This window comes from Hylobates moloch, unplaced genomic scaffold (assembly GCF_009828535.3).
Source record: "Hylobates moloch isolate HMO894 unplaced genomic scaffold, HMol_V3 SCAFFOLD_14, whole genome shotgun sequence".
In the NCBI taxonomy this organism is placed as follows: Eukaryota; Metazoa; Chordata; class Mammalia; order Primates; family Hylobatidae; genus Hylobates; species Hylobates moloch.
In genome coordinates, this window is record NW_026652289.1 from 97,074,678 (window position 1) to 97,085,424 (window position 10,747).

The 10,747-nt window shown below is 37.8% G+C and overlaps 1 pseudogene; it reads left to right on the forward strand.

Moving 5' to 3' along the window:
* Positions 1-1,916: 1,916 nt before the first annotated feature.
* LOC116482151 (small ribosomal subunit protein uS2-like) lies at positions 1,917-2,812 on the forward strand (annotated as a pseudogene).
* Positions 2,813-10,747: the final 7,935 nt, after the last annotated feature.

Below are 10,747 nucleotides of genomic sequence, written 5' to 3' on the forward strand. Positions count from 1 at the left end.
ACCATGCTGTTTTGGTTACTGTAGCCTTGTAGTATAGTTTAAAGTCAGGTAGCGTGATGCCTCCAGCTTTGTTCTTTTGGCTTAGGATTGACTTGGCGATGCAGGCTCTTTTTTGGTTCCATATGAACTTTAAAGTAGTTTTTTCCAATTCTGTGAAGAAAGTCATTGGTAGCTTGATGGGGATGGCATTGAATCTATAAATTACCTTGGGCAGTATGGCCATTTTCACGATATTGATTCTTCCAACCCATGAGCATGGAATGTTGTTCCATTTGTTTGTATCCTCTTTGATTTCATTGAGCAGTGGTTTGTAGTTCTCCTTGAAGAGGTCCTTCACATCCCTGGTAAGTTGGATTCCTAGGTATTTTATTCTCTTTGAAACAATTGTGAATGGGAGTTCACTCATGATTTGGCTCTCTGTTTGTCTGTTATTGGTGTACAAGAATCCTTCCTTACACCTTATACAAAAATTAATTCAACATGGATTAAAGACTTAAATGTTAGACCTAAAACCATTAAAATCCTACAAGAAAACCTAGGCAATACCATTCAGGACATAGGCGTGGGCAAGGACTTCATGTCTAAAACACCAAAAGCAATGGCAACAAAAGCCAAAATTGACAAATGGGATCTGATTAAACTAAAGAGCTTCTGCACAGCAAAAGAAACTACCATCAGAGTGAACAGGCAACCTACAGAATGGGAGAAAATTTTTGCAACCTACTCATCTGACAAAGGGCTAATATCCAGAATCTACAATGAACTCAAACAAATTTACAAGAAAAAAACAACCCCATCAAAAAGTGGGCAAAGGACATGAACAGACACTTCTCAAAAGAAGGCATTTATGTAGCCAAAAAACACATGAAGAGATGCTCATCATCACTGGCCATCAGAGAAATGCAAATCAAAACCACAGTGAGATACCATCTCACACCAGTTAGAATGGCCATCATTAAAAAATCAGGAAACAACAGGTGCTGGAGAGGATGTGGAGAAATAGGAACACTTTTACACTGTTGGTGGGACTGTAAACTAGTTCAACCATTGTGGAAGTCAGTGTGGCGATTCCTCAGGGATCTCGAACTAGAAATACCATTTGACCCAGCCATCCCATTACTGGGTATATACCCAAAGGACTATAAATCATGCTGCTATAAAGACACATGCACACGTATGTTTATTGCGGCACTATTCACAATAGCAAAGACTTGGAACCAACCCAAATGTCCAACAACAATAGACTGGATTAAGAAAATGTGGCACATATACACCATGGAATACTATGCAGCCATAAAAAAATGATGAGTTCGTGTCCTTTGTAGGGACATGGATGAAACTGGAAACCATCATTCTCAGTAAACTATCGCAAGGACAAAAAACCAAACACCGCATTGTCTCACTCATAGGTGGGAATTGAACAATGAGAACTCATGGACACAGGAAGGGGAACATCACACTCCGGGGACTGTTGTGGTGTGGGGGGAGGGGGGAGGGACAGCATTAGGAGATAAACCTAATGCTAAATGACGAGTTAATGGGTGCAGGAAATCAACATGGCACATGGATACATATGTAACAAACCTGCACATTGTGTACATGTACGCTAAAACCTAAAGTATAATAACAAACAAACAAACAAACAAAAAAAAACATTCTCCAATTCTGCTCCTGTCTCCCCTACCCCAACCACTGCCATCTCAGTGCTGGCTTCCTTGATTTCCTAACTAGACTAACAGTAGCTTCCTCACTTATTTCTCTACTTCTACCTTCAACTGTCTCTATTTCACTTTCATGCAGCTTCCAGAATGATCTTTATTAAAAAATACTTAATTTTGCCTTTCCGCGCTACCCACAGAGGGGTCCATACGGCATTGTTCTGGATTGCTGTTGTAACTTAAAGGGAAACTTTCACAATGTCTGGAGCCCTTGATGCCCTGCAAATGAAGGAGGAGGATGTCCTTAAGTTCCTTGCAGCAGGAACCCACTTATGTGGCACCAATCTTGACTTCCAGATAGAACGGTGCATCTGTAAAAGGAAAAGTGATGGCATCCACATTATAAATCTGAAGAGGACCTGGGAGAAGCTTCTGCTGGCAGCTCATGCCGTTGTTGCCATTGAAAACCCTGCTGATGTCAGTGTCATATCCTCCAGGAATACTGGCCAGAGGGCCGTGCTGAAGTTTGCTGCTGCCACAGGAGCCACTCCAATTGCTGGCTGCTTCACTCCTGGAACTTTCACTAACCAGATCCAGGCAGCCTTCTGGGAGCCACGGCTTCTTGTGGTTACTGATCCCAGGGCTGACCACCAGCCTCTCATGGAGTCATCTTATGTTAATGTACCTACCATTGCTCAGTGTAACACAGATTCTCCTTTCTGCTATGTGGACATTGCCATCCCATGCAACAACAAGGGAGCTCACTCAGTGGGTTTGATGTGGTGAATGCTGGTTTGCAAAGTTCTGCACATGTGTGGCACCATTTCCTGTGAACATCTGTGGGAGATAATGCCTGATCTCTACTTCTACAGAGATCCTGAAGAGATTGAAAAAGAAAAGCAGGCTGCTGCTGAAAAGGCTGTGAGCAAGGATGAATTTCAGGGTGAATGGACTGCTCTAGCTCCTGAGTTCACTGCTACTCAGTCTAAGGTTGCAGGCTGGTCTGAAGGAGTGCAGGCACCCTCTGTGCCTATTCAGCAGTTCCCTACTGAAGACTGGAGGGCTCAGCCTGCCACGGAAGACTGGTCTGCAGCTCCCACTGCTCAGGCCACTGAATGGGTAGGAGCAACCACTGAATGGTCTTAAGCTGTTCATGCACGGGCTCTTAAGCAACATGGAAATAAGGTTGATGGAAAATAAACATCAGTTTCTAAACAAAAATACTTAATTTTTAGAGAAATTTTAGGTTCACAGCAAAATTGAGTTAAAGATACTGAAATGTTTCCATTTTACACCCCTCTCACTTTCCACGCGCAGCCTCTACCATTACACACCTCTTTCACCAGAGCGGTACATTTGTTACAATTGCTTAACATACACTGATGCACTATAATTACCCAAAATCTATAGTTTAAATTAGAGCTCACTCTTGGTGTTGAACATTCTCTGGGCTTTGGCAAATGAATAATGTGATGTGTCCACCATTATCGTATCATACAGAATTGTTTCACTGCCCTACAAATCTTTTGTGCCCTGCCTACTCATCTCTCCTTCCCCACAATCCCTGGCAACCACTGATCTTATTACTGTTATCATAGTTTTGTCTTTTACAGAATGTCATATGGTTGGAATCATACAACATGTAGCCTTTTTAGGTGGGCTTCTTTCTTTTAGTAATACGCAATTAAGTTTCTTCTATGTCTTTTTTCTGGCTTGATAGCTCATTTCTTTTTAGTGCTGAATAATATTCCATCCATTGTCTAAATGTACCACAGTTTATTTATTCATTTACCTACTGAAAGACGTCTTGGTTGCTTCCACATTTTGGCAATTATGAATAAAGCTGCTATAAACATATGTGTGCAGGTTTTTGTGTGAACGTAGTTTTTCAACTCCTTTGAGTAAATCCTAAGGAATGTTATTGCTGGATCATATAGTAAGAATGTGTTTAGTTTTCTAAAAAACTGCAAAACTGTCTTCCAAAGTGGTCGTACCATTTTACATTCCCACTAGCAATGCATGAGTGTTTCTGATTGTTAAAGATACAGAATAATCTTTTAAAAATGTAATACTAATGACTCAGAAATAAAGAGATCGTAAAAGAGTATTATGAACAATAATACACCAACAAATTAGATAACTAGGAGAGATAGATACATTCCTAGAAAGATACAACTGATCACAACTGAATCAAGAAGAAACAGAAAGTCTAATCAGACCAGTGACAAATAAGGAGATTTACTCAGTAATGAAAAACTTTTTAACAAAGAAAAACCAGATAGCCTCACAGGTCAATTCTACCAAACATTTAAAGAAGAATTAATGCCAATTCTTTTTATTTTTAATTTTTATTTATTTATTTCAGACTGGTTTTCACTCCGTCACCCAGGCTGAACTGCAGTGGCATGATCATACCTCACTGTAACCTCAAACTCCTGGGCTCAAGTGATCCTTCTGCCTCAGCCTCTCTAGTAGCTGGGATTACAGGTGTGAGCCACCACATTCAGCCACTAATATAAATCATTTGAAAATTCTCCCAAATAATAAAAGAGAATAAAACGTTCCAAATTCTTTTTATGAGACTAGCATCACACTGCTGGCAAAGCCAGACAAAGATGCCACAAGAAAACTACAGGCCAATATACCCGATGAACATGGATGCAAAAATCCTGAAAAATATTAGCATTTTCAACATAAGCAAATCAATTAATGCATATACCACATCAACAGAATGAAGAATAAAAATCACATGATCTTCTCAATAAACGCAAAAGAAGCATCTGACAAAATTTAGCATCCTTTCACGATAAACACTATCAGCAAGACTGTACCTCAACATAAAAAGGCCATGTATGACAAGCCAATCGCTAACATACTTAATGATGAAAAACTGAAAGGTTTTCCTCTAAGATCAGGAACAAGACAAGGATGTCCGCTCTTGCCACTTATATCAGATATAGTACTAAAAGTTATAGCTGGAGCAATTAGACAAGAAAAGGAAATAAAAGGCATCCAAATCAGAGGAGAAGAAGTAAAATTATCTTTCTTTGCAGATGGCATGATCTTATATGTAGAAAACCCTAAAGACTCCCTAAAAAACTGGTAGAACTAATAAATTCAGTAAAATTTCAGGGTAAAAAAAATCAACATACAAAAATTATAGTATTCCTATACACTAAAAATGAATCATCCAAAAAGAAATTTAAAAAGCAATCTTATTTACAAGCATAAAATACTGAGAAATAAACATAACCAAGGAGATGAAAGAGTTGTATGAAGGAAACAATCAACAAAATTAAAAGGCAGCTTATGCAGTGGAAGAATATATTTGTAAAACATATATTTGCTAAAGAGTTAATATTCCAAATATATGAGAAATTCATACAACTCAATAGTGAAAACACAAATAATCTGATTCAAAAGTGGGCAAAGGAACTCAATAGACATTTCTCCAAATAAGATATACAGATGACCAACAGGTATATTAAAAGGTGCTCAACATCAGTAATCATCAGGGAAATGCAGTAAAACCACATGAGATATCTACTTCACACCTGTTATGCTGGCTATTATTAAAAAAAAAATCCAAAGGATAACAAATGTCATTAAGGATGTAGTGGAAGGGGAACCCTTGTACATTGCTGGTGTCAATGTAAGTTGGTACAGCCACTATGGAAAACAGTATCCAGATTTCTCAAAAAATTCAAAATGGAACTGCCGCATGATCCTGCAATCCCACTTTTGGATATATATTCAAAGGAATTGAAATCAGGATCTTGGAAAGCTATCTGCACTCCCATGCTTATTGCAGCATTATTCACAATAGCCAAGATATGAAAACTACCTAAATGTCCATTGATAGATAAATGGATAAAGAAAATGGTATATACATACAATAGAATATTATTGAGACTTCAAAAAGAAGGAAACCCCACCATTTGTGACAACATAGATCAACTTGGAGGACATTATGCTAAATGAAATAAACGAAACACAGAAGGGCAAATACTTGATGATCTCACTTATATGATGAATTTAAAATAGCCAAACTCACAGAAGCAGAGCTTGGAATGGTGATTGCCAGAGGCTGGGGGAGGAAGAAATGAAGAAGTAATTAGTCAAAGGGTACAAAGTTTGGTTATACAAGATAAACATGCCCGAGAGATCTACTGTATAACATAGTACATAAAGTTAGTAAGTACTGTATACTTAAAAATTTGCTTCTACCTTCTGGTAGATCTTATGTTAAGTGTTCTCATCACAAAGAAATCCTAATAAAGACGGCAGAAGGAAACTTTTAGAGGTGATGGATAGATTTACAGAAGAGACTTTGATGGTAGTTTCAGGGGTATATATTTATCTCCAAACTGATCAGGCTATATACATTCAGTGTGTACAGATTTTGATATGACAATCATATTTTAATCAAGTGGTTTAAAAAAAGTAATAGTCATGTCACTCTTATATGTAAGATTCTGCAAATGGCTTCCTATCACACTTAGTGTGAAATACAGTCTATCATATGACCCTAAAAATATGGACCTTTTCTGTGTCTTTAAACTCTCTTACACTCTCATTCACTATGCTCCAATGACACCAGTCTTCTGTCAGTCACTTAAGTGCACTAAGTTCATTTTTGCCTCAGGACTTCTGCGCTTGCTACTCCCTCTCCCTGATGTCTTACGTAAAATAACATGCCAACCCCACCATCTCTTTACTCTTTACTCTTTCTTATTGTTCCTCATGGCACTCACCTCTACTTGAAATGACAACATATATTAACCTGTTTCTTTCTTATTAGAATGCAAACTCCATGAGGGTAGAGACTGCCAATTTCCCCAGGAAATTGTCATACATATTTATTGAGTTCATAAGTGGATGGATTTGCAACCCACAGATCATTTTTCCCCTGGAGGGTAATTGGCTCATCTAGGAAATGAGAGGTTGAACCGGTTGACATCTCAGGACCCGTTTGGTTCTGAAAACTCTGGGAGCATATGAGAAACTGGCAATTTGTTTTATTTCTTAATTTAACGTTTAAGTTCAGGGCTACAAGAGCAGGTTTGTTATGTAGGTAAACTTTTGTCATGGGAATTTATTGTACAGATTATTTCGTCACCCTGGTATTAAGCCTAGTGCCTATTAATTATTTTTCCTGATCAATTTGATAGTGAACAAAAGGAGCCTAACTGCGTTATGAGAACAGAAAGAATATTTTAATAACCATTCCCCCTTTCTCCATGTATAATGGCTTTTTCTTTATTATTTTGACTAAAATGTCTTTAAAGTCCAATTGTGTTTCCAGCACGGGGATAAGAAAAACTCTGAGACTGAAAGCAGAGTTTAAGTACTGATGCTGAAGTGACGCAGAATTAAGACAGTTGTGAACTGGAATTAGTCTGGAGAGTTTTACAAAGGAGTCAGGTCAACTTTGGATCTTGAAGGCAGGGTAGGTTTTACATTTGATCTGAGAATAGGTAAATAGCCATTAATGGTTCTTAAGAAGGGAGTGGTGTGCTAGAAATATAGCGTCTGGGAAATTATCTGTAGATGCCCTACCAGAATTGAGATCCTTGACCAGACTTTGAACTACTTAGGGTATAGAGATGTACCTTTTAAACTTTGCATTGAAGCATAGTTTCTAGCACTGTGCATTCCATGAGGGCTTGATGTGATGGAACATGGCCTTGAAGCCAACAGATATGCTCAGCACACAAACTTACTCACATGCTAACCCCCTATCCCGAGTTCATAATTACAACATAATTCAATCTGAAGTTTTCTCCCATAAGGAATTAGTATTCTATTTGGTAGCCACCCAGATTCTAAACAGTGAAAGCTAAACATCAAGAGCTTGATTGAATGGCCCACCTGGAATTGTTTATACTTCATTAATGCTTTTCATAAATCATGAGTTTGACAGGTTACTGGCATGGACTTTCCAAATCTCATAATTGTGTTTTGTTTTTCCCTTGCTTCATCAGTCCTTTCACAGGCTGACAGCTTAGAAAATGTTACTAGAATTACCAGCTACTGCAGTGACCACTTCTGGTGTGAGCACCTACTGTATTCCCAGAACACCTATAGAGGTCTGAAGGCTTGGACTATATGTAGTCTCGGCTTGGCCATGTATTAAGCTGGGAGCCCTGGGCAGATCTCTGCCATCAGATCTGTAAAAAAAAAAAAGGTAAAATATGTGATGGTAATTACTTCATAAGACTGTTAAGAATGACATGGGATAATGTAGGTAAAGAATCTGGTGCACTGTCATGCAGTAAGTGTCGAATAAAGCTAGTGATTGTAGTTTTTCTATTGGTAAACCTCAGGAAGATGAGCATCCAGAGGCTGAAGTGATTGCAAATGACCAGCACCTAAATTATAGGAGGACAGCTATTACCTTTATGTCTCTCTATAATAGATGAGTTTGAGAAAATAAGATCTTGCATCAATCTAGATCGTTATCTGGATTCTTTATCTGACTTGATCATGAAGCCAATCCAAGATTATGGGCTTTAATGGAGGTGCGTAGAGCAGTGGTATTTCCTACCACTAGATTATAATCTCTATAAAAGTTTTGTTTTTGCCTTCTCAGAACCTAGAATAGTGGCACTCAACACATCAACAGGCTTTTAATAACTCTTTGTTTAAAGGATGAATGGATAGAGAAACACGGCAAAATAGAAGGTAATTCCATCATTTATATAATGCTTTTCTATACACATATGATATAAATATATACTTCACTATATATATTTATATACTTATCTATATATGCATATATTTTCTGATTATAAAAGTAACATATACTTTTTGTAAAAAATTAAATGATACCAAAATAGATAAAGAAAAAAAGTCCCTGGAATTCCACCCTCAGGGTTAACTATTGTTATTGAGTTTGGTATCTATTTTTCTTGATTTAAAAATTGTCTATGCTAATGTATAGGCACTTAACAAAAATGGGCTCATACTCATTTTTAAATTTAGCTGTATCTTAAGGCCCTTTTTCATCTCAGTTCGTGTAGATCTACATTTCTTTCTAAGGATTGCAGAGTTTCTATCATGTGATTTCATCATGCATTGTCTATCCATTCTCCTCTTGATGGAATTTAGATTTGTTATAACCTTTTTCACACTAATATAATATTTCAAGAAATGTTCACATACATATCTTTGCCTTCTTGGGAAAATAGTTCTATTGGAAAAATCCCTAATAGTGGAATTGCTAAATGAAAAAAATGTGCACGTTAAAAATTTTGATGTTCTGCTTTGCTTTTACAACTTCTTTGGAATTTGAAAACATTGTTTGTGCCAGCCCTGCAGTGCCCCTACCCAGACAACAGGATTAGCTCTTTACCTTAGTGCTCTTTCATTTAAACAATAAAAAATGGTACTGAAGGTGGGTTCATGAGATGTTTGTGGATTGTAACTGAAGGTAGTTCTTTTACCTGGCAGCTCAATCTCTCTGACAAAGTAGACAGCTTTATGGGGTGGATACATATGGAGGCATGAGGAAGGAAGAGATGCCCACTTAGGCATCAAAATAAATAAATAAACAAGATGATGAACGAAAGAGCAAATATTTCCCCTATGTGCTCAGCCAAGATGCGGTGACAGGTTTGGACAGCGTGTCAGTATCAGAGTTGGGAAATGGAAAAAGCACTCTCCATTTGTGGGGCAATATCGTTATAAATGGAGCCATATCCCCCTCAGCATCCTTTTCCTATGTGCCCCTAACCCCCAGCCCAAGATTGTAAAGTTTTATGTCTGGAAGGATAAACACTTCTGCAAAATAATTACAAAACTGAACAATGGAGACTTCCTTACTGCAGCGGAGATGGAGGAAGGGCTGGAATCGGGATGGCTTTGTGGTGCTGGCAGGGATTTTCAGGGTAATTTAGTGTAGATTGATCTGCAGTTTATTCTGCAGCCATTGTTTGTAATGTGCTTTGCCAGCTCATGTACCCTGAGCCTTAATTGTTCTAAATTAAACTATAGGGACCAGACAGCACATATTTCAATCAGAACGACAAAATATTGCACCAAATCCCACAGGGATACATCAGCCCCTGCTAGGATGGGCTTGTACTCAAGGGAAGAGGGAAAAAACTACTCAGGAGAGCATTGGATAAAATTGAATAGGTTCTGTTCTATTTGTATACAAGGTAAAACCCAGTCGTGCTACCTCAACCTGTGTGTATGTGTATTTGAATAATCAAAGACAATACAATTGTTTGCAATGTGCTATTTATCTAAATATTAAGGAAATGTAACCCTGAGTTGGATTGCTCTGTATTTTGTTCATTAGCCTTGAGTTTTAAAAATGAGTTGAAATGATACCTGACTTGGGCAATGTTCTGATTTGGCTGGAAAAGCTGCGGGGAATTCTCAGGGCTTGTTTAAATACACAGAAGCCCAGTTTCTTCTGGTAAGAGGTTGCTCATTAAAAAAAATTATTCCTTGTCAGGATGTACTATTTTAAGTCAATGTGGAGCCTGGGAAATGACCCAAAGCCTGGACAAACAATATAAGCCATTGCATTTCTTATTGACTGTAAGAGAGTGATATAATTTTTCTCTTTATCCTCTTCTCAAAATGTCAAAAGAATCATAACTTTTTACATATTACATTCTGTTTCAAACAACTCATTTTTTATGTTTAAAAATGTAAACAATGGTAATGTAGCACACACGCAAATATCCAAATGTGTATCTAGGGAGCTATACATAGCCAGGAGGGGACCCAAATCAAGAAGTTAAGAGGAAAGAGATTGTGTAAGATCTGAGGAGAACACGGAAATGAATCCAATCTACTTCTGGGTCACAGAAGAAGCTAATTCTACTCTCCTTATACCCTGCAAACCCAAAGATAACCACTATTAATTTTCCACTGCCTTCTCTAGCATGTATGTGTTTTATGTAAATGGGATTATACTTTGCATGCTGTCTTGTTCCTTGCTTTTAAAACTTAACAGCATAATTTTCCAACTTAACATATCCATAAGCCCCTTTTCCAGAAGTAACTCTGACGTATTCTTTCTAATGGTTATGTAATATCCCACTCAGTGGATGCCTGATAATTGATATTGTCCT